Raw genomic sequence first — 26,472 nt, forward strand, 5'->3', positions numbered from 1 at the left:
TCAGGGAAGAAGTAGACCAAACAGTAGGTTCAGCAAAAACCTACATCACAGTATCACCTCATTGAAAAACAACTCCTGGGAAGCTTTGAACGTCACAGATTGCTGATGTGTAACAGCGTGTGGAAGAGGGGTATTTTTATTCTTCAGATGAAGGCTTGGAACACGCGGAGTCTGCAGTCTGGCTCTTGACCACTTATTGTAGCCGTAGGCGCTAAATTCAATGGAGACGATCGGCTGAAAACATGGCAACGGCATCAAACAGTCCGCCACGTCTTGAACCTAATCCCAGTCTGCTGAAAAACGCTTGAAAAGCCGATGCCAGGAGTAAAATATGGAACTATTTGGTTTTACAGAGTCGGCCAAGATGGCCGCCCAACCAAGGCGTTGGAACCCTTGTGTGTAAGTTGCTATAAAACTCGTCCAAGTCAAGCGTGAGCTCTTCTTTGTGACACTGAATCCAGTCAAAGTCTCCTGTTCTCACCACACAACACTCCCTTCCTCCTCCTCCTCTTCTCACCCCCTTTTTGTCTTTTTGTTTTTAATTCCACACGGCCACTCCATTCATCTTTGGCAAAATCAATAACCATTCGCTGGCGTGCCGGAGTTGAGGGATGTAAATAGCAGAAATCTGACATTCGCAGGATATAAAACAACAGGCTTTCGATATAATCAACAGCAGTGCCGCTGCCATTCCTCAAACAATCCATAGCCTTATTAAAAAGGGGCCAATAATTTAGCCCTGGGTGCCGGCGATGGAGGGTGCATGACAATAGCGTTTGATGAGTCAGGAATTGTGGCGATGACAGGGCGAGGAGGGATGGGAGGGAGTGGCTGAGGGGCGAGGACAGAGCACGGGGTAATTTATATTAGTGTTTACAGTGAGATATTATGTGTTGCATAATTTTCTTTTTCTTTTACACCTCACTCGTGTCTATGTGGATTTATTTGAGCAAGTTCTGCTGCTGTAGCCTCTCATTAGGTTGCAGAACAGTCTTGTTTTATGTACGTATTTACTCCTGAAGCCAAAAAATTACCCACAGTAATGATCCTAATTAATTTGCATTCATTCATAGACTAAAGACGCTTGATTTCATCTTCCTTCAGCACTCATGAGTCACCCCGGAGGTGCAAGAGCAGACAAAACGATCAAAACAAGTCTTCCTTTAAAAGCTTTTCATTAAAAATGCCTCCCTCCTCCGTCCACAGAGAGAAGAGAGAAGACACACGGACAGCGAGAAGTGAGCGGAGAGCGAGAGAAAAGGATAAACAAAAAGAGCAGAAGACGCACAGAAAAGGCCAGAGAGCTGTCAGTGAGGGAACCGTCGCTGCAACTGAGATGAAAATACAGACAAAAGCTGCTGCAACAGACTGTCTGGAAAGAAATGCCTGCCTGAGAAGAAATGCTTGTCTGGATATGTTTGATGTGTTTGTGTGCATTATTTGTGCACGTAATGTTAAGTATATTGCACAAATGTATATGTGTCAAAAGACTATACTCTTGCCCTACACTGTCAGCTGTGCAGAAGTGACTGTGTGCGATTTTCTCGGCTGGTTATGTGTGTTTGGTACGTGTGTGTTTGTGTGCTTCCTCATCACCAATCAGCCAACAAGTTGTCAGACACTCAGCAGGAGAGTCTGTCTGCGTGAGTCAGTCTTTCCCTCGATGCCTCTTCTTTCAAATCAACCTGCTTTCACATTCACCAAGAGAAGAGAGAAAAAAAAAAAACTTGTCTTGACCTTTCAGTGTGGCCATCCAAAGCAATCGATAATTATGAAATTAAATGGGTTATTGCGCTCCGTACCGACTGAGGGATGGTTATTGCTCATTGGGGTAGTAATGAACTCAGGAACTTGTGAGTAATTACCACCAACCCTCCTCCCTCCACCTCAGCGGAGCTCAGAGACGCCGGAGTATCATTGTACATCTGAGTAGTTCACGCAAGAGCAGACACGACTGAACTTTCTGATTAATAAACACACACACACACACATATCGAGTGTTTACCTTGATCCTGTCTGACCTAACTTTTAAAGAACATTTTCTTCCAGCACCAAGAGAACTCCAACTTAAAGCTACAAGGCTGGGTAGCACAAAAATACAAGGGCTTCTTTTTCAAAGTGAAAAGCTCCAAACCGTCTATTTTGGCTCAAAGAGTCCCGTCTTTACTACATTTGTAAAACCACCTGTTGCGCTCACAAACTACAAACATATTTCCGTCAGAGAGCCTTTGTTCAGCGGCTATCTGTTTTCCCTCCCCGGAGCTGCTTGCTTTGTCATCTCTGCTTGAAGAAAAGCAGTTTTATCTCACAGCATGCTGCAAAAAAAAATGGACTCGGTTTCACTCTGAAAGCATCCTGCAGGTTTTTACATACACAAGGCCACAGGTTGACAGACTGTGCCGTTGGGGAGGGGGGGGGGGGCATTTTCTGGTGGGCTGGGTTACCTGGGCACGCCATGACCAGCGAGCAGGAACGAGTTGATGGACCTTAGACGTGACCTTGCCCACACTGCTTACCTCACCTGTGGGTGATGGCTACTTTGATGAGCTGCTGCAGCTGGTACACATGTGTTTATGTGTGTGTGTGTGTGTGTGTGTGTGTGTGTGTGTGTGTGTGTGTGTGTGTGTGTGCGCGTGTGCGTGTATGTGTGTGTGTGGCATTGCTGCTGTAGTGTGTCTGTCTGATTTCATTTATTTATCCAAAAAATGAGAAGGGAAGCATGCATGCAACTTTTTTTTTTTGAGAGAGAGAGAGAGAGAGAGAGAGAGAGAGAGAGAACTTCACCTACTGTTAAGTTATTGAATATAATTATAGCCTACATTGGGTTTCTGCTATGACTACAGTTCACATGTAGCCTCCACTTTCTCCTTTATTAACATGCAGCTGCTAGAATAAAAAAACAAATATTTATGGACTATGTGAACTTTTTTTCTGATTAGGTTTTGTAATCTGGATAACCGTCTCTAGGAGACTGAATTTATAACCCGTCTGTGACCTCAGCAAATATGGTTAGCTCGCAAAACGGTTTGCATACACAGAGTGGCTTGGGATGGAGTCAAATTTCCGGCCTGAATCGTTGTCGGAGGTGAAATCAAACAGACAAATAAAAAACACATTCTTCTCCTCTCATCACTCGCTCTATCTCTGCTGCGATGAATACTGATGGGAAAAAAAAAAAATTCTGTAGCACTTTGTGTCACTGCACACAACATCTTTGTAACGCACCCCGCCTGACCTTCCCCATTCCCTCCCTCCCTCGCTCTCCCCTCCCTCTCATTTGACTTGAAAGCAGGACCTCAAACGCCGAGGACTTAATTGCTTCTGACGCTTCAGTGGCAAAGTTAAGAAATGAGCCGCAACCTTTCTTTAGGCGAGTGACAACGTAACGGCAATCAGCGTGAAAAGGAAACATCACTGTGCGATGAGCAGGGAGGGGGGGGGGTTATACTACATTGAAGAAATTTAACCAAAGTCATCACTATTTTACGTCCTCTGGGATGTTAAATGAAGTGTAGCTGCAGAGCTAGAGTGGCTCGAGCTTTAATATTAATATTTGTTCAACTATAAGCGACCAATTTCAGCGAGTGTATGTTTTTCTAAATGCTACTTGACACACACCCTTACGCTGTATAGTGTCCATATCAGAGCGAATTTCGTGTAATTTCCACAAAAGGCCACTGAGCATTTAAAGTTTGGTGTCAGATGAGCCAGTTTTCAGCCTCTCTCTGAGGAAATATAGATTACTGTCACATTTCTTTGAACATAAAGCAAAGAGAGACAAAAAGAATTAGCTCAAGGATGTCTGATGATGTTTCAGTTGAGCAGAACTGAAAGATTCTGAACTCTAAATGAACCAGAAAGAAACCTAAATCTCTTTAATGAGCGATGTTGCTTTTTTTTCCACCAAGTGTTTTCACATGCCACCGTGTCCAGAGTGCTGGATCTCCTTTTATGTGCTAAAAAAAAAAAAAAAGTCTCTTAACTTGGTCTTAAATTGGAACTGTGCCATGGAAAATGAAATCTGTCATATGCTTAGATCAAACAAAAGCTTCAAGATGTTTTAACATGCTAACAAAGTTGACTTTTCAAGGATGGACGTGACCGCGCGCCAGAGTCAAGCTGCCGCGATCTGAAGGCTTCAAAGTCCTTTTCTTCAAATTGTAATTTTTTGCTTGGTTTATGAATCTGTTGTGGTGATTTGAATCTATTTTTAAGGGAGGTTTCCAGCCATTTTTCCACCATGATGTGACAGTTTTCTATCACTCATGGTTGTGAGTCTGTAAATCTGGCTGCTCTCCTTGATATCAGAGGTGGTGCTGAAGGCTGAGGTGCTGCCTTCACCGCTGTGGTGGGATCTGACATAAAGAAGCGAGAGCAGGTAGGCAGGCAGGTATAGGGAAGTTTCCTTCCATCCGGGCTGACAGTGTTGACAAATGACAGGGGAGTGTGTGTCTGAGGCAGGTGTGCCTTTTCTGTGCAACTTAGCACACAAGTGATCCAGAGTACAAGAGAGACGGGGGAACGAGAGAGGGCTAAGAGAGAGCGGGGAGAGATAGGGAAAGAGCTTAGTCTGCCTTCGGGGGGGAATGCATAAGCAAGGGGGATGAAAGGTAGATTTTTTTCACAGGTGGGCTGGAGGGAGGAGAAGTGAGGAGAAGGGAGAGGAAGGGAAGGGAGAGAGGGGTGTGTGGAGGTAAAGAAAGAAGGGTGGAGGAAAAAAGAGCAGAAGAAACCCACTGATGAAAGTTGCAAAAGTGGGCAGGACTTTACATGATGGCTCGTAAACAGGTCTATTTAACAATTCAACAGACGTCTGAGTGTTTGTGTGTAAATCCATGAAAACGGGGCTCAAGTTCAGGGAAGGACAGAGAGAGGGAGTGAAAAGCTGGAGTGAGTGACAGATCAGGTTCAATGTTTTATCTCATAATTGTAAAAGTAATTTGCGGTTTTTTGGGGGTGGGGGATACCGTGGCTGTGTCCCAACTCAAGGGTGTGGCCCTTCATAGCCGTCATAAACCGAACCAAAACTGGCCTACGGAGGATTTTTGCTTTGCGTCACCGGCACGGCTCTTGTCACCTAGCAACCTTGACAACAGGTAACTTTTTTTTCTTCACCCTTTTTAACAGTTTGCTGTTCAACTGAACTGAAACCCAATAGCATACTTACATTTAAAAGTGTTTTATGTGCCGCACTATTCCCTTTTTCAGTAGTTGCCAGGCAACCTCACGGTGACTCCAGGAAGTGACTGCGCTTTACCAACCCTAACTGTAAAACTAATCCTCAACAAGAAATAGTCCAGCACATGATTAATTTTTTTGGACAGAGCCAGGCTAGCAGTGTGCCTCTGTTTCCCTCCCTGTTTCCATCAGCGGGAACCGGGCAGGGAGAACTGAGAGATCTGGCTCCCAGTTGTGGTAGCTGGAAAATAAACAAAACACGCGGTCGCCAGACGACTGAAAACGTTGTCCCAGAGATCTGCCATTTCAACCGATCAACTTCAATTCAAAGCTGGAGCTTTAGAATAGTTTGCCAGGTAAGTTAAATGGCAACACTGGTTAATTTGCTTCCAGATCATTCATCCGGGAGAGTGAGGAGTAACACTCATCACCTGCAACTGTTCAAAAAGTCCATTTTAGACCACTTTAACATAAAGACATTACGTTTTTTTTAGTTCATTTCATTTAACGGAATCTTCCTCTCACAATATATAAAATTAGATAAAACACATTTAATGAGATCCAAGTCAATTACTTCATTACACACAATGACTTGCCGCTGGTTTCATTAAAGTAAGACTGGGGGATTCTCCAGATCCCCTGGTCTCAAGAAGCCAGCACTAGTTGCACCACCGGAGCTTAATTAAATCTCTGATCATTAAAACTGACTCTTGAACCATTAATGCCAAACTCATACGATGGACAATGCATAAATATTTGATATTCTCGGTCTGGCTGACGTGCCATCTCCACAGAGTTGTCTGCAGAGCTCAAATCTTGCAAATTCATCACAGAATATTCAATACGAAAGCTATTGTGGAGGATCCTAAGTCTCTGTGCCTCAAAGGTCTGACACTGTGTCCTTCAGCAGACAGATATGAGAGCAGGCTCGCTCACACACAAACAAGCACAGACCGACGTGTGTGTCCAGACATACCTGCTGTTTGAGGAGTAATAGCCCCGTTGCTGCAGTTCTGCAGCTTAGCCAGGGCACATTTTTTTCTTTTACATCTTTACCTTAAGTGACAAAGCCCCAGTAGCCTTCTCAATTATGTTGTGCAGGTGCAGTCAGCAAGAAAGAGTAATTGCACTGGGTGTTTGGAGCTCCCTGAGACGGATTGGAAGCTCAGGGCAGAGCTGTCAGGGGCTCCCAAAGGACTCACCAGGTTGTGTGTGTGTGTGTGTGTGTGTGTGTGTGTGTGTGTGTGTGTGTGTGTGTGTGTGTGTGTGTTCCTGTCACGCAGCAAGAATAACATTATGTTTTCATTTTGCATGTGCATGTACTGCACGCTGCCATGCTCCCATGCACGTCTTCGCTGTGTGTTTGCATATGCACAAGCACGGCAACGATACGGATCTATTAAGAAACGCCCGGGTTTGTGTTTCCTTGCCTGGCGTTTGACAACTGCATCGGGTTGACTCGCTGGCTCCCTGACAGTGACAGTCGAGTCCCCAGGACCTGTCAGCGCCATCACATATGCCCTCAGGCCCCTGGAACCTTCTAGATGCTTGGGCAATAACACTGCAATAAGCTCCTTGTTACAGGCATGTCATCAGGCCTCGAGGGACGTGCTGTGAAGGCTGCAGGGTCACCAAGAATCAGCCAAATAAGAGGTAATTTGAATAGAAAATCCCATAACAATGTCAGAAAGAAAGGAGATAATAAAGCCTGATGCAGAACATGCAGAAGAATGATGGGAAGTTGTGGATTCAGATTAAGGCTCAAAGACATCCAAAGTGAAGATTATAGGAAGTTTAACTGACTCTACTGCAAATGACCTTAGTGCTTTAAATAAAGCTTATTTCCATCTTCTTTTTTTTTTTACACAATCATAACAATGAGGGTATGCAAATAAGACACTGAAATCTTTTTTTGTGTGTGTGTTTGCCCAGGAGAATGGTGTAATTGAAGACTCCTGAGGTTCCCGCTGGCTTTGATTCAACACCCAGCGCTGTCAGTTCCGACCAGCCCGTCTCCCTGTCTGACTTGATTTCACTTGGATAAACCTTCACCGATCCCCAACGGCCCGATTGAGACTTTGAATCTGTCTTTAATGAGATTCCAGTTTGAGAGGTTTTACTTTTGTGTCAGAATTCAGCAGAGGCAAGCCAGGGAAAGGGAGGAAGCAAGAACAGAAGGATGGAGGTGGGAAGCAGATTTCTGAGGGGTGTTTTTTTTTTTTTTAAAGCACTTTTAAATCAAAATTCTGTCCGGGGACTGATATGAGCGTTTATTGGTTAAGTATTGAATTTTATAACTGTATAGACCAAGTGTGGGGAGGTGACTGAGGAGATAATTAAATCTCTGGTGAGTTAAATAAGGGTGAAGTTCACATATTCATCATACATGGGGACAGAGCAGCTCTGGCCACTGCACCTTTGCCCTTGTTGGTCTGGTTGCACAAAAAAAAAAGAAGACAGTCTAAAAGACAGACATGGAGGTCTGTGTGCGCCCTTGCAGTCGTCATTGTCTAGCAAAGCAATCACGAGGTGGCGGAGGGGAAGGGAGGGGAAGGTTCTGCGGGCGACGCTGCCACCTGCTCCAGATGTGGAATAAACCACAGATGTGCTGGTTTAATTAGCCTTGCCAGAGGTGCCGCGGCATGATTACCCTGCTCCGCCCCGAGAGAACGCCTGTCGCAATGGGTTGTGTGTTTGCGTTTCACAGCCTGTGCGCGGGGAAGGCAGTTTGACAGCAGAGAGCGAAACAATAATAGTGCATCCATGTGTGGCTGCCTCTTTCCTCCCTCTCTGAGTGATGCTGAGAGCAGGCCAGCGGTGCAAACAGAGAAAGAAGTGGCGCGCATATGTGTCTCTTAGCAGGAAGGAAAGAAGTGGTTATGCGTCTGTGTGCAAAAGCAAGAGTGTGTGTGTGTGTGTGTGTGTGTGTGTGCATCATTATGCACCCGCCTGCTTTATGTCTCAACGCTGCTCAGGCTATTCCATCTGCCAAGCAAACCTGAATGACCTAGTTGGGAGTGAAATGTGCCATAAAGGAGCGTTGATGGACGAGGGAGAACATGGTGCTAATGACACGGCTGCATCCACATGCCAGCGCTCTCGTCTAATGAAGGCCCTCGCAACAAGAAGCAGCCGCTTTTAAAAGGAGGTTCGCCGGTGAGAGGCAACACGGAGATCACGCACGTCAACGTGGAAAATCTTCAGACGACTTCCCGAAAAAGCGCGGCTTGACGCTCGTACCTTGTCAGGAGAACATCAAGTGTTGGGAGATACACAACGCGAGGAGTGAGGAGTTCAGGGAAATGTCAGCTTTGGCAGATTTGATTGGGAGAATGTCAAATGGACCGGCCATTTTACTCATGCATCTTCAAGTATCTGGGTTAGGCCTGTAATCATGAAATCTCTTTGTGGGAGAACCAAGCCAGTGTCTGGGAGAGAGGCGCACAAACAAGAAAAACACACACAAACTGTGTCAGAGCACAGCGCTTGAACCCGAGTTTGACGAGTCCTCCTGTCTGAGCTGCTCGTGTGTGATGTTAATCTGAGGGAAATTAAGACAGGAGATGGTTTAATTAGCAGAACCCAGGAGATGTGGAAATCTCTGCGCCGCTACACACACACACACACACACACACACACACACACACACACACACACACACACACTGGTGCACACACATTCACCAGGGGACACACAGACATACATATTTGAGGGCAGAAAATATATTGTTTATAGATTGAGCAGGTATTATACAGTATTAGTGAAATGTGAATACAGTAAAAAAGGAAGGGAGCAGTGAGCTGGGAAGAAGGAGAAGGGCTCACAAATAATACATTTAATGAATGGATGGATGGGTGGATATATGAGGGGAGAACTGTGTGAGCCTACAAAAGTGCATCTAGGAGAAAATGTGGAATAAAAATAAAGAGAGGAGCCAAAAGTCAAGTATAATAACTGAAAAAGGGCGAAAAATACGGGTAACTGGTGTGTCCGGTGTGTTTGAATGCCTCATTCCCCTGAGTGTGCACCGCAGGGCAGCAAATCTCAGGCCGTTCCATCCATTAAGCACAAGGATCAACCAGTGCGGTCAGGATGCCCATGAACAACACACACACATAAAAAAGGCAAGTGTGTCTGAGCCTGTATGAAAACACACACACACACACACACACACACACGAAGCTTGAATTCCCACAACATTTGCCGCTCCTCTAAGAAAAGACACATGAAAACAACAAGGTTGTTTCCTTGGTTTTGCACCATGAAGCATAAAAACAACATGAAACTCTAACAACTATGATGATACAAATCAGAGCAGAATGTAAGCGTGCAAAATAAACTAGCAGAGGAATGTCGGCAGTCGAATGCTCTAAGAATAATTCTGTTTTCAAAGGCAGGCGGAGAGACAAGGGTTGAGTAAGACCCGAGCGCTTTGTTGAGAAGAAAAATTTGATTCTCAGGGTTCATTCAGGGATGTGTGAAAAAAAGCAAATCACTGCAATACAATTATTTATCCCAAAAACTTTTTGAGGACGTTTCAAGGATTTTAAAGGCTACTGAAAACCCTGACATGGTCCATGAGACGAGCTGCTGTAACCGCTCTTCCATCTTCCATCCAGCGTGAGCGAACCCCCCCACACCCCCCCCCCCCCAAAAAAAAAAAACTGCCTGTGCAGCTGCGGCGCTGACCCTGAACACAAGGCTAGAGAGCTGCAAAAGAGCAGCTTTTCGCACGCCACAGTGTCATAACTCTAAAATGAATGCGAGAGTTTGTCTATTTTCAAACAGGGATTCTGATTAAATGGCCCCATAAAGAATGAAGAATGGCTTCTCAAAACAGTTTGCGTGAGCACAATTGCCCCCTGTAGGTAAATTAATTTCCTCCTCTGCACAGAAAGGAACACAGCATGTGTGTGTTCCAAAACAAAGGCAGTGAAACCGCTCCCGCACCTCGACAAAGCTGGAACCAGGCCTGAACATCACAGACAGAAAGCAGCACTACAGCGGGAGTGCCATTTAACACGTGTGAGAATTTAAGCTGCATTGATCTCTGCGAACAACGCTGGAATACAGATGCTGATAGAAAATATGAAGCTTCTCTGTGACATAAATCAATAGCATGAAGCACAGAGTCCTTTGGGAGCTGAATTAAAGTTTATCTCACGATGCTGCCATTAGATTTTCACGCCGGTCCTTACATTGTGACACTGTCTTTGATTATATCGTCACCTAATCTGACAATCACAGCCATCGATACGATTTCAATATGTCTTCAGCTGAGGGGCCGTAATCAAAACGACACTGGAATGAAATCTGAGCACATCTGTATTCATGCACAAGCCACAGGCACACACACACACAGAATCACCAACAACCACTTATGCTAATGACGCCATTAGTTAAGTAAATTAATGTATAATTAGCAAATACTTCTATGTCAACATACTTGTCTTCACGTAACATATGGATGGTATTAATGTGGATTCTGTATCTTAAAACGAAGGAGTTGAAAGAGTTTGGGGGAAATCAATTTTTCTTCATTAACATGCAAATTGGTAGTTGAAAAGCAAATCCATCTACTCTACAGGAAATACACGAGGTGCGTTAAGTTTCCAGCACGATGACGTAATGTCCTGCGAGATAACTGCAGAAAGAGCAAAGTTTTTGTCCCTCGCCTCCGTCTTTTGTGTCCTCTCATCTTTCAACAGCCGAACTTCACTTTTTTTGTCTTTGGCCGAGAGTCGACCGAAACAACCTCCCTCACTGTATCGCCGTCCTCACCTGGAACGATTTACGACCCCCTCGCCTCCGTTCATTTGGTGGTCTGATCTTCTTGTCATAAAGCATGTGTAAAGCCGGTGGTGGGATGAGGGTGGCAGGGAGATGCCAATTTATGAGGGTGGGCAGTGTAGACGGAACCAGTTTTACAGCTCTGTGATTTATACCGAGCCCAGACACGGCATTCAGTCGCTGCTTTTTTCCCCTGCTCGATGGAGGGACGGTGGGGCTGCTCTGAGGCCTGCTTTGCCCTTCACCTGTGATGCCCCCCCGCCCCCCACTTCTTTTCTTAAAGGTAATTTGTGTTTGCATCCAGGCCTCGGGGGTGTGCGGCTTGTATCGTTTAGGCAAACAGCACTGGTCAGTCCGGTGCTATTTAAAAGGTTCAGTGGAACAGGCGCGCTGTAAAGAGGAAGGTCAAGTTCATTTGAATTCAGCAGAGGACAGATTAACTTTTGAAGCCCTGTGAGGAGATGTCAAAAGGCTAAGAGTCCTCAATTTTATGTTCCACTGATCCGACGTGCGGACGTGACCTGTTGAGGGAGGCTGGAGAATGTACAGGATTTCTGAATGGAAACAAGTCGAGGAGAAGGGTGACACAAATTTGGAGGTGAATCTTTGTTGAGCAACACGTCAAGGAGATATTTTAGCTGAGAACACTGTGTTTTGTACATCAACTTTTCCATATTTATATTTCCCATGTAGCCATACTTGGTTGTGGACACGTCTTCTTTTGGTTGATATATGAGGCAGGGAGGACACAAAGATCCAGTCAGATTTAGGAAGGCTTATTAATGATATCTCAGTGGCTTATTTTAGGAAAGGTACAGACGGAACTGAAGGTAGAACCAACACACTAAACACACTTGTAATTTCTGACTCGGCTTTTCCAAAAACGTTGTGTTTGGGGATAAAGCTCAGTAGGCATGTAATAAAAAGCTGGCGCCGACACAAAGGCTACACCTGTAGGTCTAACTTTCTTACTTTGTTCTGCACCACGCCTGAGAACATTTGGACTCGGCAGTTTGCTGCTGTTTCCAAATGCAGCAGCCGGTGTATTTCCACCTCCAGTTAAAAGACTTTTGTATCACACTTGGCAAAAGCAGCGAGTAAGACAGAGGTCACACAAGGGAAAATCAATCCACTTCCTCCAAAACATAGAAAGTGGCTTACCGTTTCACCCCCAGTGGGATACACAAATCCATTCCGCCTCTTTCTGTTGTGCTCCCTCTCACATTCGTCGTCTCTTTCTTTCTCTTTCACCACCATTTTTCTTTCTGTGCTTCTCTATCTCTTCCTCTTCCTCCTTCACTCCTTCTCTTGTCCCTCCCTCTCTCTCTGAACTCCCTGCCCTTCCTCCTCACATCTAAGAAAAATGTGCACCTGGGAGCGTTTTGAAAAGCACCTCACTCCTGTGAAGTTCAGAAGAGAAATATGTACCATCTCCCACGCTTGTTTCCGCCTCTTTCCTGCGTGTCTTGGGGGAAGGGGGCACAGGTACGGGGGCTGCGAGGGCAGCAGCAGCTACCTTCTCATCCTCCCTCCCTCCAGGATATAAATCAACATAAAGGTGTTGGGGGACAGCAAAGCAACAAATTCCTGGGTTAAAAAATGAAAAAACAAAACAAAACAAAACAAAAAAACACACACGCACACATAAAAATAGCAATAAGTTGCAGCTACGGGCAATTACTTTCTGCTGGGAAGAAACATCCCATCTGAAAATCACAGTTATGTAGACGAGGTGATTAAACAAAGCACTGATGCAGAAATGCAACATTATTAAAAGGACTTAAGTTGCACAATTATAAGATACAAATATACTGTAGTTATATAACAACAAACTTCTTACATTGTTATTTCACTAAACTCTGCCAAAAATGTATCAAATGGAACATAAATGTGAAAGTTAAAAATTCCTACTTCCCTTGAACTAAGCTCAGACAAGACTTTCAGCTCCTAAACTAATTCAACATACGATGATAACTTCAAACCATTTTATATTTAAAGGAACTATTCTAGATTTCTTTTTTTTTTTTAAATTTATATTTTTTTATATGCGGGATTTAATTATTATTTTATTTTACACATTTTTCTACTTTTCTACTGCAGCCTATTAGAGCCTGTTTTTCATGTTCATGTCCCTTTGTTTTGATTGTATTTGTCGTTATCAAAAAGAAGGCAATATGTGCCCAGACACATAGATTTGTGCTAAGAAGGAGGTTGTGGGCCTCTGGGCCTGAACCCGTTCAGGAATCCATCCATGGCCAGATATTGTAGAAAGCTGGCACTGGACATAAAAGAAAAAACACTGGCATTTTCCTGGTGAGAGAAATTTCATTCTAATAAAAAGTTTATTGTTCAGCTGGGGTCAAAGTTTTGACATCACCTGTAAATTTTAGTGGAGTAATAACAGATTTTTCTTCTGCTCAGCTTTAATTGAGAGTAAGAGCACAAAGGCCACTGTAACAGAAGAGCAAACTCTGTGGAAATATCCACTCAAGAGCTGTGACAAAGTGCTTTTATTCTGCTGAAATCACCTTCACACACACACAAAGAAAGACAAACCTTTGCACCGAGTCAAACACGCAGTCGATCATATTGGAAGTCACCCACCCGGGGAAGCATCGCCCAGACTGGGCCGTGCACTCACACTGATGTGCAGCGAGGTGAACTGAGGACAGACCGCAACTGATACTGAAAACAGATCTGAGGCGGATACATGCTCTTTCACTCCATGACCTTTGGAGTGAAAAAGAGAGAAGTCGTGTTTTCCTCCAACTGTCAAATGGATATTTGATTTTGACAAGATCTTTGGTGGAGTTTGCTGCTGTGCTGTAGCCTTCTGCACTTTCCAGACGAAGGTACCGGCTTCTTCTCTGATTCTCTGCTGAGGAAGTTATATTGCCTGTATATATAAATATATATATTCTGTATATAAGTATGTACTCATCCACTTCTGCTTCTGTTTCTTTAGAAAAGAACTGCACGTGGAAGTGCATCACGCCCGGTCGGACCGGAAATTTTCGCCTGATTTAGGACATGCAGATTGACATGCAGACTGATGCAAATTGAGAGGCGCTTCAAATTCCTGTGTGATTTACTAAGGCAGCAGCTAATTGTGCAATAAACAGTGTGACTGCCTTCTAGCTGCATTCTGCAACTGAAGAGGAGCTCATGAGATACATGTCAATGACAGGATTTGCCTGAGTTCATTGAGCTTAAAACCGAGACTAAAGTTTAGTGATGCTAAAGGGTAAGTGATCCAAATAAGAAGCTGAGGCTACAGGCCTAGAAGAGTCTATTTGCTCTAACAAAGGACGGATTTTTGCTTATAATCAGACTAAATTGCCATTTCATGTCACTTAATTCATCCAGCCTGATGTTGTTTTTGTATTATCTGATTTCTTGTAGAGGGGGAGGGTTATTGTGTTCTGTTTTGGCTGAACCAATGAGCAGGAAGTGATGTTTCTCTCCCACTAATGTCAGTCAGCAGACAAGGAAGCTGCAGCAGCCTTTCCTCCCAGATTAGGGGAAGGTTAAAGGGACGGCTACGGTGTGACGTCAAGTCGATTTTATCTCAACACTCCCTTCAACCATTGCTGCCTTGTAGGAAGATGACAATAAAATTTTGATTGGTTATATACATGTGAGTGGAGGAATAAACCATCAATGGACCTAGATGAACTTTCTATGATGTTAAAGAAGTTTGCCCTTTTACATTCAATCATTTCACCACAGTGCATCATATTGTGCACAGAACTATTTTTCTGTATCTCTTCTAGTAAGATTTTGATTATGAATACAATGATTGACATTTCTTGGCTTGGAGTCTCTTTCTCCAGCCATTAGCCCTCTCCCGGTTTTATTGAGTAGGACTCTAAAAGTACAAACAAGTGTTGGGGAGAAAGCAAAAAAAGTAAAAAAAAAAAAAAAGAAAAAAGAAAAAGCAAAGAATCAAACATATAAAAAATACAACAGATCTCTCACTCATTCTCTCAGCGTTCATGTTGGACTTGAAAACAAAACTGGACTGGAAAGACTGAACAAAAGAGTGGAGAGAAATAAGATAAAGCAAAGGTGCAAAGGAGAGAAAACAAAAACACACTTCCGCCCTTTCTGGCAGTCAGACCCCTCGGTCTCTTTATGTTTTCCTCTCTCTTCCTCGCACACATACAACTCACAGACGAAAAGTCATCCAGACCCTCAGAGCATTCGGCCTGACAAAAAAAAAAAAAAGAAAAAAATAAGAGGAGGATAAAAAAAACACTCATTTTTTGATGGCTCCTTCAAAGACCATTACTGGCAGCTTTGAAAAGTTACCAGAGGATGGAAGTTCTTTCGAGTGTCTAAGAGCAGAGTGGAGAGGTTGCAAAGGGCTGTGGTAGCCACCCTCTTCTTCTCCGTCTTCTTCCTCTTCGTCGTCTTCTTCTCCTTCTTTTCAGACTTCCTTATTCCCCCTCTTTGTTTTCGGCCTCAGATAGAATACTAAGTAAACAAGATCAAGGCTGGGCTGTGATACTCAGGGACTCACAGAGGCCCCAGCCGCTGTCTGAGAGGAACACTTAAGCCCACAGAAAGACAAAGTGTTTTTTTTTTTTTTTTTTTTGGAAAGATGGCTACTCAGTTTCTCACAGCACAAAGCCCGCAGCGGCAAAACAAAACAGAAGAGAGGCGAGCGACACGTTTATCCATGGTGGGACATTTCTGAAAGAAAGAGTCAGCGGGGACGGGATGGGGAATTGGCAAACATGTCTCCATGGTGGGAAAAGTCATGTGGGCTGTTAGCAATTAGTATTAAATATGACTGTTGTCATGGTTTTGGCAAGGTCTCCTAGCTCCAATCAAGGGGACGTGTAATGCCACAGCACACAACGATTGTAAAAGACAATAGATTCCCCAGTTTCCCCAAACTGTGCACACACCCAGGTCAATAAAGGAACAGTTTATCCAGTTTGATGTGGAAGAAATTGACTCTCCTGCACGGAGACCTGACCTCAACCCCATCCTGAGATCTCTGAGATGAATCAGAATGCAGGCTGTGAACCAGACCTGTGTCCTTTCCGACTGTAAGCGCCGTCTAGAAAGAAGCGCCTCAAATTATGTTGAGCACATTGAGGTAATGTGCCAGAGCGATGGTAAAGCTACCTTCCATCCCAAGTGGGAGCTCCCTGTTGTTAGCAGAAAATCCAATTACCACCCTAGCTGAATACATTAAAATGAAACTATGAAACTTGGTTCTATATTTGTGCCTTGTGTCTACACTGCCATTTTTCTGCCATCTGTTTGGCAGATTTTGAAAGTGCCCGTAAGTCATGTCCAAATAATAACCTTTCGCTGGGGGCCCTGACCAGTAAACACTGTTGTCTCTTTGTAAAGTGGTACACTGGGCAGGCTCGCCGGACCCTGTGCCCACAGCTGAAGCCTGGCATGGCTGGGCTGAGGGCCTCGCTTGGCAAAGCCACACTGTAGGGATGACTGGACCCACCTGTCAACACAGTGGGGGATTAGTGGACATAACAATCCGTGGCTGCACAGATCCCCTCACCTGCTTCATAGATCTTTCATTTTCCTACCTTTACCTTCCAACCATCTGCTCTCTGTTGTGCCATCCCTTCCTCTGTGCCTGCCAGCTTTCTCTTTCTCTGATCAGTCCAGCTCCGCTCGCCCATTGTGTTCCCAGAATGAGATATGCCTAATAGTGACTGGCACACATTTATTTCACTGGTGCATGCTTTTTGAATTGCACCAACCAGAGACATAAAGCCTCTTCCTCCTGAGCATTCTTTTTTGCAATCAAAAGCAAGTGACATGACACCTTCCTGGGTATTTATTAGCAGCCGAATATGCTGTATTTGGCTGGTTATCTATCCAGACACAAGAGGTTCTCAGTGCTGAATAAATTACTAATCCAAACTTTGGGAGTAAAGCATGAATCTGTCTCCTAAATAGAGACAAATTGGACATTGTTTTTTCCTGAAACCAAGAATGACTGAATCTCTTCATAATCTCCCCCATTAACTGGCAGGAAGAGTGAGAACGTCAGAAAAACTGCATATACACTAAATTAGATGGGTTCGGAAATCTTCCAAATACAAGCAGCTTCCTTTGTCCTGTGGGAAACGATTCCTTGTGCATTTTTAAAGCGGAAAAAGCAAATAAATCAAGTGGTGAGCATTTTTAAAATGAGTTAGAGCATCTACGAGCCAGATCTTGTGGACAGTGGTGGCGAAAGAGGACAGAGGGGAGCAGCGAGGGGAGGGTAAAAAGAAGAGCAGAAGGGTGATTATAATGAAGAGGTGGGGAGTGGGAAGGAGGGGGGGTAAGAGGAGGAAAGTCATGAGGAGGAGGAGGCGATGGAGAACGGGTGGGACAAGAGGAGTAGGTGTGTTCTTCCAAGTGTGTAAAGACCACCCATCCCTTCTCCTTCTGCACGGTGGAGCTCCTGACCTTGAGAGGACAAACAGGGTGGAGGGTGGGGTTGGTGGGTGGGGAGGGGGTACAGTATATCTTCAGAGCATGTCATAATCCCACTCCACATACACACACATAGATCTTTTACAGCACACAGACTAATAACGACATGAAAGGTACGAAATCTTCCAGCGTCTGTCGCGTTCTCACTTGTGCCGCATCAGCTGCTCAGGCTTTGTCGCTGCATCATAAAAGACTCAGGCCGCACAATGTGTCGCTTCGGCACCGTCATCGTGAGGGGAGCGTGCCCAGTAGTCACATCGCAGGACGTGCATCATCAAGTGAGGGAAATTTTTTTTATTTTTTTGCTGCTTAACACAAAAGGAAAAACCCACAAGAGAAGTCTGTCTGATATAAAATGATGTATTCACTTTTAAGGGAGTGACCTGCAGGTTCTGCACGCGCAGCAAACCCCCAGTCACAACCATTCTCGGACAGGAAGCAGGAGCACAAGAAAAAAATGGAATTATTTCCGTTGTATTTTTTTATTATAGGATCATTCAGGTACATTATGGAAAGGAACAGAAATTTTTACCGGATAACTTCAAACCGAAATAATAAATCTTTTCCTTTCAAATATATGTATCGCAGAGAAAAAAACAAATTGCAATGTCAATTTTTTCCAGTGTTGTTGAGCCTTAATAAAGACCCTATGTAGAGCTGCTGCCTGTGTCAAAATAATATTTAAATGTGCAATCGCTGTAATCACTTCATCTCTACACAACCTTATTGCCAGACAAGAATATCAGTGTTGGACGACTGCTCTATGATCTGAGACTAAACAGCTGAGTCTAAAGGCTACGTGTTGCTATTTAAGTGCTATAGAGAAAGTTAATTAAATGTAAGACCTCTGCGTGCTGCACTGCAGTGACTTCACTTCACACACACACACACACACACACACACACACACACACACACACACACACACACACACACACACACACACACACACACACACACACACATACACAGTCACGCACGGCATAACAGAAAAAGATTAGTGGGAGAAGATGAAGACAGAAACCAAGTGACACAGATGTATTATTTGGCAAAGAGGAGAACGCTGACAGGCAGATGAAGAGGAGTCACAGCGCTCCTTCATCTCTCTGGACACTTCACCCACTTTCAACGCACTGTTTACACAAAACCTGTCTGCTTGACTCTGTGAGTGGAGAGGAAGGGGTTGTTGGGAGAGTGTGTATCAGTGCATGTGGGGAGGATTTATGAAATTATACAAGCTTTTATGAGCTTGTAAGCCTGTCATTGCATTTGCTTTACACGTGTAATAACTGGAGTATTTTCATTCCAAAGTAGGACACTTCATCTGTATCTGTCGTCTGAAATCAAACTAAAGTGAATAAAGATATAAAACATCTAGTCTTACAAAATGACAGGACCCAGATTTAAATGTTGTCTGTCAAACTAAACTAAAAAAAAAAAAATAGTCGTCACTTGCAAGGCCAAGCGCCTTCAAATCACAATTCCATTTATTACGGTTTTGTCCTTACCTTGGGTATAATGACTCCCCCGTTTGGAGTTTTCGAGAAGCTCTTCGGTTTATTAGATGTCTGGCTTGTTACAATTTTTTATTTGAATTCCTATGAAACCCCTTTCAGCACATGAAACAACTTCATAACTTGAAAACTGCATTTTTACAGCACCATCGCTCGATGGGTCTCAGACTTTATTCTTTTACATCTCTTCACAGAGGTTTAATTAACTCAATGAGGGCTCGGTGTCCTCTGGATGATATCACCCGGAGGAAACATTTCACACTCAAAGGCTTGGAATGTCTCTTTAAATACATACAGTTTGAAATATCTATCTATCTATCTATATATCTATCTATCTATCCAGATGTAGAAAAGCATGCAGCTATAGGTGCACACACACAAGTTAATGCTACATGCACTCCTGCACGCACATGTGCCTTTAAGCTGAAGGTGTGTGCATTAGCTTTTCATTATAATAAGTAATGGGAGTGGTTCCCCACCCTTAAAATGCCATTAGCCCCTGCTTACTCCCCTCTGCCTCCCCCCTCTCTCCCCTCTTTGCCCTTCCCGATCCAAAGCCGAGCACTGTGATTAGCTTTATGGAGCGAGGGCTGGAGGCAGAGAGGAAAACGCTACAAATGATATTACTTTGAGCCTGAATAAGCATACGACACATGACATTATCATCACGCCCGACAGAGACACTAGGGAGCCTATCAAATGCTGGGATCCGCATTGTAAAACCCCCCGTGCGATTGGCTGAGCCCTCCCTAGGGGCCCCTGGCTGTCTCAAGCCCTGCTGGGAAATTTACTGATAGGAGGACACAGTGATTCAGCGTCACATCAGCAGTTCAGCTCACTGGGTGAGCACCTGCAGGTTTGACACGGAAACACGTATGCAGGTAAATTACGAGGCGGCGATCATGCAGGAAATCATGCAGGATGGGAAAGCATGAGATGTGTGAGGCGTCATGAACTTGTTATTTCTGCATTGGCCATTTTAATTTTTACTGGTGGTTTTAGGCAGTGGACACTCACGGTATTGCAAAAGAAAAAAAAAAACTATCCCTTTAAATCTAACTCTGTGGTATATTTTATGTTACAAGTCTACACCTCATTTTTGCTGTCTGTCACCTCAGTGAGGCTTCACTGGTTAAATAAAGGCTCATTCTAAATGTACACACAGTATATTAGAATGTACAGTATTTACTGTAAGTCAGTGGTGTTAAAATGATGTGTGTGTAAATGTATGTTTTCCTCTTGTGAACACGCATCCCCATAAACCCTGCTGGTCCATTCCCACTCACTTTCTCACAGCAGGTGTACACACATGCATGTGCAGTTTTCTGTCAGTGTGTGTACATGTCATATTTGCATTAGTGCGTGTGCATTTGTGTTATCCCCTCCATGTGTTTGCATGTTTAAGATTATGCCCATGTTTGTTTTAGCAATGCTTTCATGAGTCATGGATATTTACGAACATTGTGTGCTGCACTGCTGTGTTTTAACCAGTGTGTGTGTGTGTGTGTGTGTGTGTGTGTGCATGTTTAATCCCTTGCACAGTGATATGGGCAGCATGTGTGTCCGCGCATGTAAACATCCTGGCGCGTAAACGCCCTAATCTGTTCCCCTTCCCCGGTAATTACACCGACTAACGAGCAAAGCATGGGGACACAAAACACAGAGAGGGAGAGAAGGACGGAGGGAGGACAGGAGAGAAAGAGATGGAGGAAAGAGGTGAAGGCAAGAGACAGATGGTGAAAGAAGAGAAAAGTTTTTAACTGAGCATCCATGTCTCTGCAGAGTATACACAGGTATGGAGGCCTGTGTGTGTGTGTGTGTGTGTGTGTATGGATACAATATATCTGTCCATACAGTGTGTGTGTGTGTGTGTGTGTGTGTGTGTGTGTGTGAGAGAGAGAGAGTGTGAGCATGTCAGGGCCAGATGCCTACATCTAACAGCCCATCTGTGAAGAGAGCCCTGCCAGACCACTAATCAGGCAATCCATCACCTCTCTACCTGCCACTGGCCATTACTCGCGAGCCACTCACACATAAACACACACACACACACACACTTACATCTGTCACAGCCACAAACAGAGGTCTATCCACACGTGCACGCCCTCCTCTACATGTGCACGATGGTAGAGTGTGTATTTGTAGGTAGAAGGTCTTGAAAGCTGATGATAAACAAACTAATTAGCAAAAACTGACCAGTTTGCTCTTTGCATATTCAGGTCAAAAACACATAGTCACAAACATATGCTCATCAACACTGTAGTCTAATTATGCACATTTGCATAAGCAAAAACTCAAACATGCAAATGCCTGCAGCACTTATACATATCATACACGCATGCAAAGAAAATCTGTTTGAATATCACACACTCACAAATACTGTAAAGTCTATAGTTCTCAGGAATCGGCTACAGCACATGACCTGCACTGCACGCCACCTCCCCCAACCCCCCGCCACCCCCAGCTCTCCCTCTGTTTCCTTCCTGTTTCCTTCTTCACTATCAACTCTTCTTCTTCTTTGCCACTTTGTATGCTCAGCTTGTTCCAAAAACTCCATATTTTTCTCCAATAGCTAAATACACTAATTTTACGCTTCTAGCTGACAGCTGCCGCTCTCCACAAAGGCGTGAGCTACTAACGTTGACAAACTGGCAGCAGGTGTTGTTTTCTTGTGAACCTCCTCTGACTTTAAATATAATGTTAATGAGTCCATTTCAGTTGCCCTTTTTTTTATCTGAAACTCGGCAACGTGAGATTTGGGAGGTTGTGAGCATCTGCTCAACTGCGAGTCTCTTTGACCAACAGTTACTCATAACACTGTTCTCCGTTTGGATCAGTACAAACATTCCTCAACATAAAAACAATCTTTAAATCTAAATATCTACAAAACTGGAAGAAAAAACAAGAAAATGACAGGAATGAAATCACATGATTTTTTTTAAACCTAATTTTAGCTCCTGAATGATGCAAACTCATGAGGTATTATTATCTGTCCGTTTTAGTATTTCTGTCCTTCGTTCATGCTTTTTCTCTGAGAGAAGCCAACGCTTATGAAAGCAAGGGGAACAGGGGATGTGTAATGAGCTCACACACACACACACACACGCACACATATGCATACACACAGTAAAATCCACCTGTGTCTGTGTATGTGTGTCAGCCTGCGGCGACAACTGCACGATCCGGCATCTGATCGCCGCCATAGAGGCAGGAGGGATTTCATCTGGCTCTGAATGAAACACTTCTCAAACTAAAGGCAGTGGTAGGCTGCCAACACACACACACACACACACACACACACACACACACACACCCGTATAACTCACAGTACAAATGCACACAGACAAGAAAAATAACAAAAAGCTAGTTACAACCCCAGTGAAATTTTAAGTGGGACTGGCACAAAACACACAGAATCACACACACAAGCCTGTATATATAATCACAACCCTTTGCCATTCTGCCTGAGCCAACACACACACACAAATACACCCAATACAGTATGATGTTTGACCCTCAAGGCTAAATATACACTGCACTTGGCTGTTGACTCCCACAAACAAAGTCAGTCTCTCACCCAGTGAATTTATGTTATGTAAATAGGTGAATCAATTCACCTACTCATTTAACGCACCTCCAAGTACAGAGGGGAATGACATCTAGCCCAACACAACCAATCACTGTCAGTCAGCGTGTGCATGTGGGTTCGTTGGAAACAGTCAGGCAGACGGCGGAGTCCAAACTTTGCCAGAGAAAATAACTGAGGAGTAAGACTGCTGATTGTTCAGTACAAAGATGCTTATAGAGAGGTGAATGTAAAAAATATATGTCAGTCATTCATTGCAATTAATCATAAGTTGATTTCAGATCATTTTGCCCAGATCAATGCACCACCTTCTGTTGTTACAGTGTATATATACAGTATATGTTTGTGTTTGTGTGTGAGTGGATGTGGGCTTTAAGAACTCCCACCTGTGTGGGACAGACAAAAGACCTCTCTTAGCGAATAAGCTTCCAGGAGAGATGTGGTGTAAGATCTGCAGGGTTCCTGACAACAAGTGTTTATTTCTCTGTGTGTGTGCATGTGTGTGTCTAAGAGACAGGGAGAGATACTGTATGTAGTGGTTGGGGCGTTAAGCTGCTACCCTGTGGCGTTGCAGTGATGTGGAGGTGCAGCGAAGCACACCACCCACGGGTGCCACGTCCCTCAACAGACCTTCACTCTGATACACACATACACGGTTAATACACACACACACACACACACACACACACACACACTCATGCAAACAAAATCAGGGCAACATATTGAGATGGTATGTATCCAAAAACAAGGGTCCAATGCAATAACTTTGCATAACATAAATCATTTCTGGTGGGGAACGGTAGAAGTGCAATATACATATGAAAGTTTGTGTGTGTGTGTGTGTGTCTGTGTGTGTGTGTGTGTGTGTGTGTCAGGGACAACCAGGGAACCAAGAGGAGACATAGCATTCGTTGCCATCTGTTTTCCAGGCCGACAATTAGGACACAGTCTGAGCAGCAGAAGCCAAGTTTGCCCTAATGCAATATTCTGTCTGACACACACACACACACACACACACACACACACACACACACACACACAAAGACAGACACACAGGGACAGATACACATCTCCTCCCCTGTGCAGTGGCTGTCGATCGATGGTGTGCCTTGTCTGCCACTCTCTTGCTCTCAGTGCCGGACTGTAAATCACATAGATAAGCCAAGACCTATAAAGCACAGGACCTGAAGGCCTCTTGAACACACACGCACACACACACACACGCACACACGCACGCACGCACGCACACACACACACACACACACACACACACACACACACAATGGATGGGTTGCCAAAAGGAGCTGGAGCAGTGAGGGAACAGGGGAGGAAAAAAAGACACCTGCGGCATTAATCTCAATGCTGGCGATCAACACTGCAAATACTATAGACACACACACACGTGCATGCACATACTCTTAACATGATTTAATGACTGCAAATTCCCAATAATGGTTAAATATTTAATGGCAAACAACAACGAAGGCAGCACAGCAACAAGGCAGAAACTGTCTCTCACATAATTAGACTTTTATTGTATTAGCTGCAGCGAGAGATATGCTGTAAATGAGTTAAGTTCAAATTTTCTGGCACATTCACTGCCCGGAGCTACCACAAACAGACACACACTTATACAATTCTGTATGTTTGTTTCCAACTTGCATGATAACATTTTCTTCTTTTACTTTGTTGGTGAGATCTCGGGATTTGGCAACAAGTGTATCACGGCAGGAACATTAGGGGGGAACAAGATCGTGGCCCAGGTTGTAAAGAAGCTCACAGTTTATCCAACTTCATCTCACTTTGAGGTAAAAGTGAAAGTCAGACTCAAAGTCAAACAGAAAACTCTGCGTAGACAGCTACAGTAAATGCTAGGTCAAAGTTCCTCCACTTCAAAAAAGTTTGCAAATTATACCTCTGGGTTTGATGTTGGCCTGCTGAACTCTTTTTTCAATGGTCTGGGATAGGCCTCTTAATTCCAGTTAAAGGGGAATCAACATCAGTGCCCTGCTTCACTAATGTTGCTGAATGGGATCAAATCCCTGCAGCCAGGTTTCAAAAGCTGGTGGAAAGTGTTCCTGGAGGAGTGGGGGCTGTTACAGCAGCAGAATCATTCCCATGCTTTTGGGAGGATGTTCAACTGTTACATGTGGGTGTAATGTCTGGGCGTCCACGCACTTTTGGTCATGTGGTGTTTCAGCAATGATGCAAAACAGAACAAAATGTAAGTAAAATGTTGTTAAAATTAACAGGAATGATGATCAATCCTATCAAAATAAAACTCAAGTTTAAAAATTGCTGACTTAAAAGGCTGGATTTTTCTACTTTTATGAAAGAGATCTTCTTCTTTGTGTTTTTCCAGAACAAAGTCTGAGGTAACACTGCTTTACAATGCACCCTCTTCCTGTATCGTGACTACAAACCTCAGCGCAAGTAGTTCAAAGTCAGCACTTAAAGTTGAAGTCAACCTGAAAACACAAGCGACTCCATTCAAATGAACTCAGTCAAGTTTAAATCATGAATACTGGTGTGACCAGGCGCTAAAGCTGATAAGACAGGTGTATTTAGTTCTTATAATGTCTTATAAGGTGGCTCAGATGAAAGAGGGGAAGTTGGGGAATGGTTGTAAATGAAGGAAGAAAAGAGGCATGATTAGAATAAATTGTAAAGAGGGGTTGCATATGAAAAGAAAGAATTAAAGGTACAGACTCCAGGAGGAGGTGGATAAGACAAGAAGAAGTGGCTGGCAAGGAAGGCCAAAAGGAGAGGGGAAAAAAGGGGATGGATCAGTGGATGGATGGACGGATGGATGGATGCATGGATGGATGGATGGATGGAGAGTGTAAAGGACAAGGAGGAGAGATCAGCCTGGACTCGCCTGTAGTTTCACCAGTAGGAGCAGCTTGTGCGGCAGCAGGACGACTGTCACCGCTGCCTGCCAACCGTGGCCACGCTGGCGCAGCAAAGCATCCACCTGTCACTCAAAGCCATTTGTTTTAAGTTGCTTCCAGGCTGATGGTTATCGCCACTTGAGGTGGGTGGGGGTCGAGGGGGGGGGGGCTTAGAGATGAGATATAAAACAAGGTTGTTGAATTTGCGTTTGCTTTTGTGCAACTTCACAATCTCGGCCCATTCATGTTTTCTATTCAACACCTCAGACACAAATGGATGAGTTCAGAGCTAATTCAACAAAATGCGTTTTCATATTTGACACTAATCACCAAGTGGGGGCACTACTGTTGCAAATCAAAACATATAGTGACAGATCGCTCACTGACTGGCTCACAGGGGGGTTGGGCCATTTGTGACAGCTGAGATGTAATAAATCCTCTGTTTGACTCTCTCTGTGTGCAGTATATTTGCCATTAATTAACACAAAATTCTGTCCAGGATGATATGTACCCTGAGGGGAAAAAAAAAGAAAAGGCCGTAATGAGACAACCTGACAACCGATGTTGTATCTACCTGCAGAACAACTCAGTGACCAGAGAACAACGTCTTCCAGCAGCTACAACACGAGTCACAATAATTAGCCTGTCGGAGAGCAGAGTGGGAGTTGAGCCTGCCTGGCTGTTAGCACACAAACAACAGTCGACAGCTCTGTGCATGTGTGTTCATATGTGTGTGTGTGTGTGTGTGTGAACAGCGAGGGGCACCATTCTCACAGCCTGTTCTGACCGCCCAACCATCTGCGGGCATGCCGGGTGCCCGCCTGTTGGCCCTCCTATGCCAGGCACTTTGACGTGGTTGCATGGTAACAGGTCTGAGAGGGCGGCTGGGAGCCTCAGAGCGTGAGGGGCTGTGGGTAATAAAAACACATTTTTTTCCCATGTTTTTAACTTAACATTTGGTAACTTGGTGAGTTTAGACTTTAGACCTACCAGTTATCAAATTAGCTATCTGTAAAATAGCTTGTTAGCTTATATTTCACATGTATGGT

At 44.1% G+C, this 26,472-nt stretch overlaps 1 protein-coding gene and 1 long non-coding RNA gene across 5 annotated transcripts in view; one reads left to right on the forward strand and one right to left on the reverse strand.

Annotated features, from left to right (window-relative positions):
* LOC139609708 (receptor tyrosine-protein kinase erbB-4-like) overlaps positions 1-26,472 on the reverse strand; it is a 218,413-nt gene that overhangs the window by 118,758 nt on the left and 73,183 nt on the right. The window lies entirely within an intron of this gene.
* On the forward strand, positions 13,925-14,936 carry LOC139609856 (uncharacterized). Its single transcript, XR_011685380.1, has 2 exons — positions 13,925-14,212; positions 14,371-14,936. It is a non-coding gene; the product is annotated as an uncharacterized lncRNA (long non-coding RNA).

The sequence above is a fragment of the Trachinotus anak genome, unplaced genomic scaffold, assembly GCF_046630095.1.
Source record: "Trachinotus anak isolate AG129_WGS33_773 ecotype Australia unplaced genomic scaffold, CSIRO_AGI_Tana_v1 ptg000026l, whole genome shotgun sequence".
Taxonomy (NCBI): domain Eukaryota; kingdom Metazoa; phylum Chordata; class Actinopteri; order Carangiformes; family Carangidae; genus Trachinotus; species Trachinotus anak.